This window comes from Nansenia antarctica (assembly GCF_963989245.1).
Source record: "Nansenia antarctica genome assembly, chromosome: 19".
NCBI classification, from domain to species: domain Eukaryota; kingdom Metazoa; phylum Chordata; class Actinopteri; order Argentiniformes; family Microstomatidae; genus Nansenia; species Nansenia antarctica.
Genome location: NC_137692.1, coordinates 6,081,303 through 6,087,302, shown reverse-complemented (window position 1 = coordinate 6,087,302; position 6,000 = coordinate 6,081,303). Strand labels below are relative to the sequence as shown.

The window sequence follows — 6,000 nt, the reverse complement described above, 5'->3', positions numbered from 1 at the left end:
AGCAAGTGGATGAGTTAACAACATTGTTGCATAAATTATTTCTCTGATTTGCGTTCTCACAGCCCTTCATGTAAACAAAGTAACATACGCAATCAAAGCAACAGACGTGGTAGTTGATTGGTCAGATTGATTGATTGCCCGTTGTCCCGCTCTTATACAGATCAATTGACTCTTAACACACCTCACACCACAGGATAATCTTATAGGATAAGAGCCATCCGATAATCGTGCGTTTTCTGTCTTTGGTCGGAAGGGGGAAAATCGGCCCGATTATCTTTGTGTGTACCCGGCTTTAGTTGGCACTGTATCTGGGATGTGATGCTGCTGTTGCTGCAGTGTGAACTAGTGATGGGTATAGGCCCTAGGCCTAATGGATTTATTAGCCCCCCCACTCAGTATCACCACCAGCCGCCACTGCTGGCCTCAATGTCAATGTTTGGTCCTTGTGATGGCTTGGTGTATGATGTGGACCCAGGTGCAATGCAGGACAAGGAGTAGATAGTAGGCAACGATTGGCTAAACAAAGTTATCTTTACTGAGGCTATGTCCACACCAATACGTTTTTTTGATAAACGTTTTCCGTATATAAAAATATCACCTTCCACACGAGCACGTTTATAAAAATATCTGCATCCACATGCATACTGAGTTAGATGCGGGGCAGCTCTTACGAAGTATGTTAGTTACTTTTCTGTTCTGTATGTGTGCACAGTTGTGGCACTGCCACATGTGCCATAAATGTATATGGTGCACTATATTTAATTACCCAGAAAATAACTTATGAAAGGGGTTATTGAAATGAAATGTCCTCAAAGTTGTATATGGTGTGGGTAAATGAAAAAGGTTTTGTGCAATTGCCTTTTTGGGGGGGTTTAATTAGGACTGATCAGTCTCGTTGCGCCGTGCGTTTTTTCCATCCTGCGTTGGATTATATGACTTTGATTCAGCCTGGAACCCTGTGGACGGGCCTATAGGCTAGGGTTGTTGAGACTCATTTTCTTTGATCCAGCTATAGTTCACATTGCGGACAAACGGGACTGGTTAGGGATTGCTATTTGTGTTGTATATCGTTGTTATGAACTTTCATGTGATTTGGAAATACAGTTTACTGATGATTCAAGCCATTGTTTTCATGTCATATATCAATTTATTACTTTAGCAGAGGGAAGTTAACTCTATCCATAAAAGAATCCGAGTTTGCTATGGCACAGATTTGTTCACTACAGGTCTGATTGTTATAGATGGTGGCCAGTACGGGTACGGAATATATCCATTCACTTTATTTGTTATTTTCCTTGAAGTAATTTTGATGTTGACTGTGCACTAGAAGTTTATATCCTGTGATTGTTGTTGGGATAACAGTGCATAATAATACATGGTAAAAAAATAAAATAAATATTAAAAAAATAATACAAGATATATATTTAATTAGAGAGAGAGGTCAGAATGAGTGATCAGGAAATCGATGAGCCTGTGGCAGAGGAGCTACCAGGCCACACAGATGACCGGTCAGCTACGTCTTCCCCCACAGGAAGTATTGTTCCTCCAGAGCTCAGGGACCATTGGGTAACAAGAGGAAACCCTGTAGGGGAAGTAACATCACTGCTGAGCTCACTATACATATCCGATGAGGATGAAGCAGACGGGGTAGAGGAAGATGAGGGGGAGGAGGACGATGCCAAGGAAGATGCATCCACCTCCATACTCATAGCCCTCAATGAAACTGTTGGTCTGTTTACCGACAAAGTGAATGACCTGGAGGAGAGATTCAACTCATCAGTGGACAGTGCTATAAACAGGGAAGCAGGTCTAAGGGAGTATGTGACCAGGGAAATGGAAGACATGGAATCATGGGTCGCGACCTCTTTTAAACATCTTGATGAGCAAATAGTTGCTTGTCTCAGGAGGCGGGATGAGACGTGGAAAGCAGAGACTCAACGGATGATTCGTGCCTACACCCCTGCTATTCAGAGGACATTCCCCTACACTAGTCATTCCCCTGGCCAAGTCGCTGTTAGCTCAATCCAAGCCCATCCATCCAGCTATGGCCTGCAGAGTAGCTCAGTCCAGGCCCTAGCAATGCCCCTGTGAGTCAAGGCCCAAGTAGCTCTATTAGACACACACCATTTTCCTCCAGCCTGACCTCTCAGGGCCAAACCTCTGCAGGGCGTGGCACTAGCTGTATTATCTTGTAGATAGTACTAGTTTTTTTTGTCTGTCTTACATGTTACGATGAATTGAGAATCAAGGACCCCAATTGAAATAAGCCAGTGGCTTTCTTGGGTTTTTATCCTTTTAGTTGACCTTGTATGTAATATGTACTTTCATGTACCTACTTCTGCAAATCTTCTAATAAAGTTTTCAATCAATTAAATCAATCAATCAATCAAAGCCTCCCCTCACCACCAGGTGTCACCCCTGGCCGAACCTCTATTGGGATGGGCACTAGCCTCCCCTCCCCACTAGGGGTCAGCTTCGGCCAACGCTCTCTGGTGATTGACACTAGCCTCTCCCCACCACTAGGGGTTCCTCTCAGCCAAGCAGCTGGTGGGCCTGTACACTTTACTAAGCCTCCTATCAGGATGGACTTCCCAGTCTTTGGGGGTTCAAGGGAAGTATCAGATGTGATGAACTTTATTGAGAAGTGTGAAACATTTCTATCGATCAGACCGCTCTCAGATCCAGTACTCATTGGAACCCTGTCCATTGTTCTCAAAGGACCAGCCCAAAGCTGGTGGACCGTGGAAAAAAAGAAGGTCCGCAACTGGACAGAGTTTAAAGAAGCCTTCCATGGTGCATTTCTTACCTCTGATTACAAGACAGAGGTGGAGGAGAAACTGAGGGATATGGTCCAGACCCCCACCCAATGTGTGCGAGATTTTGCATATGACTATCGTGCACTCTGCTTGAGGTGGAAGTCTGATATTTCAGAGAAGGAGCTGGTGAGAAAAATCCTCAACAACTGTAACCCCAGGATGATGGTAAGGAAAGGCCAAGCGGAGGCACCTCAGCGCTGGGGAGTGTGGTAGTCTGGGGAGCAGCGCCCAGGGCACCCATGCCCTCACACAGCCCCATTCCGTTGTCCATGGCAACCCTATTCCTAACCTCTTACCGAGAACCCCCACCAAAAAGAAGAGGAGAGAATCTGCTAGATTACTAGCTAGATCTAGTAATCTAGACGTGACGGGTAGAGTCAGGGTCGTCAGTCCTCAGAAGGCCGCCCAGCCTTCCACCCCTGTAAAGACAGAAACACCCCATGCAGTGTTCACTCCAAAACAAAAGGAACCAGAGCCGGAGGAGGAGGAGGAGGCGTTTACCACACCCATGAAGGAGGAGCCTCCAGAGGAAATGATGGACTGTCTGGAGGGGCTGACGGAGGCCATGTACGGGGACGACGAGGAGTTTGAGCGCTCCTCCTCCTTGGGAGCAGGACAGGAGGATCCAGGCTGTGTGTTCCAGCAGGAGGAGGACGAGGTGGACGCTCTTCCCGACGCCCACTACGGCCTCCTGGGCACCAGCCAGGCCCTGGTCCAGCCCCAGGGCCACATGGAGGACCTCCCGGGGGAGATACTGATGCTGGTGTTTGGTCTCCTCCCTGCCGAGGACCTCTATCGTCACGTGGGCCTGGTCTGTCACCGCTGGAGGGAGATCGTCACCCAGCCTCTGTTTGTTCCATGGAAGAAGCTGTATTACCGTTACCAGAAAAGAGAGAGAGAGGCCGTTCGGGAGATCAGCTGCATTCTGAAGGCCAACAGCATCACCAAGGAGGACGACCTGAGTGTCATCAACCTTGTCAGGTTCATGGCCCAGTATAAGCCCAGGGAGAGGGTGGAGGCTGCCGCGGTGCTGCAGAGTTGAGGAGCCACAGTCTCTTCCCCCAGGCGGAGGCCTGCCTCAAACACAGGCTCCCTCAACTAGAGGGCATGGAGGAGGGTCCTAACCCGTGGGCGGCCATGACTCTGGTCCTCGTGCTGAGTGACGGAGTGGGGGACGTCCAGGCCCTGGTGGCCCGGCTGAGGCGCTGCCTGGCCTCACACACCGCCATCACAGAGTACCTCAGCGCCGTGGCAACCCTGCTGCTCGCCATGAGGAACAACAACATCAGCATCAGCAACAGGTGGCACTACAACATCTTCTATGTCCTCCACCTGATGGAGAACGCCCCCCCCTCAGCCGTCACCAGCCAGAGCGGCCCCATGTTACACAGGAGACCCCAGTGTCAGGTGACCCACGAACAGCAGCAGATCCTGAACCATGACATCCAGAGCGGCCACGTGGTTAAGATCATGGCCTTTGCAGGCACTGGGAAGACCACCACACTGGTGAGGTATGCCCAGCAGAGGCCACACCTCCGTTTCCTGTACGTGGCCTTCAACAAGTCGGTTGCCATGGCGGCGCAGCGGTTGTTTCCCTCCAACGTAGACTGCCGGACGGTTCACTCCATGGCCTTTGCAGCCGTTGGCAAGAAGTATCAGGAGAAGAAGAAGCTGTCGTTCAACGTGAAGCCCTTCTCGGTGGCCTGGGTCCTGCCCAAGGGGCGCGGCGGCTTCGTCAACGCCAAGGTGGTCACCCAGACCCTCACCGCCTACATGGCCTCGGCCGACACGCACATCACCCCGGAGCACGTCCCTGCGAGGTACAAGAACACGAAAGGGAACATGCAGATAACCAGCGAGGAACAGAAGAGGTTGTTTGTGAATGACGCCCAGGACATCTGGGACAGAATGGTGGACTTGGGACACAGGAGCAGAGATTCAGGATACCACATGTGCGCTGACGGTTATCTGAAGCTGTGGCAGCTAGAGAGGCCGTGTCTGGACAAGTATGATGCTATCTTTATTGACGAGGCCCAAGACTGCACGCCAGCCATCATGGACATCATGTTGTCTCAGTGTTGTGGGAAGATCCTGGTTGGAGACCCTCACCAGCAGATCTACACCTTCAGGGCAGCGGTCAACGCTCTTCATCTAGTGGCACACACACCTTTCCAGACCTGTTTAGAATGACTATTTTGGTCGTGATATATTGAATTTTAAACAATTGTATTGAGGAATGAAGTTAATCGGAACAGAATGCTAGAAGATACGGTACAACATGCCTCTTATCCGATTAACCTCCATATCTGTTCCCCTTTAGGTTATGAGCCTGGTTTCTGTATGATGTGCACCATGCAGAACCACATCACCCAGGTCTTTGCTAACTCGGGGAACGTCATCAAGCCCATTGGTGTCTTCAATGAACTAAAACGTGAGTGTCCACTCACAATCAGAAAAAAACTATATTACTATTTAATATATGCTTGATGGAAATATGTGTTGTTGTAAAAAAAAATAAAATAATAATAACTGCCTGCAATCACATCAGAACAAAACAAAAAAACATATTTGCTGTATCAAAATAATAGATATATGGACAATATGACCAGCCTGTCAGCTAAATAGTTTTCCCTCCAAAAATGCAAAGAGAGTTGGATAGCATCACAGGTGCCAAATCCAGGGAACACACAGTATCTTCAGAAAATGTATTTTCCCTCCAAAAAAGTAGAAGGTGCTATCAATTTATTTTGGAGGGAGAACTATTTGACAGACAGCTTCTTAGCAATAGCATCCTATGCTTCCACCAAAATACCAAACGATAAGTAACAGCTAACCATAACCATGTCAATGTGATTGTTTGATGCTCTCAAGTGTTTGTCAACTGTATGGTTTGGTCATCTACCTGCCCTGTTACACCCGGTAGAGATGGCAAAGCACTTCCGCTTAGGGAGTCAGGAGGATGCCCACGAGTTCCTGCGATGCACAGTGGATGCTATGCAAAAGTCCTGCCTGCCTGGAACCAAGTAGGTGTTACTGAGGGAGTTATGGAAATCAGTGTTCAGCCACTAGGATGTAGTGTACTTGGATCTGACCTACATTCATATTTAGCTTAGAATACAGGACCCATCCAGCCTCGCCACGTACCTGAGCTCCCTTTCGCTGGCTGCTACGCCCACACACACAC

The 6,000-nt window shown here is 48.5% G+C and overlaps 1 pseudogene across 1 annotated transcript; it reads left to right on the top strand.

Annotated features, from left to right (window-relative positions):
* The first annotated feature begins 3,324 nt into the window (after positions 1-3,324).
* LOC308173846 (F-box DNA helicase 1-like) lies at positions 3,325-5,843 on the top strand (annotated as a pseudogene). The gene is made up of 3 exons: positions 3,325-4,995; positions 5,137-5,247; positions 5,740-5,843. The product of its transcript is annotated as an F-box DNA helicase 1-like (transcript).
* Positions 5,844-6,000: the final 157 nt, after the last annotated feature.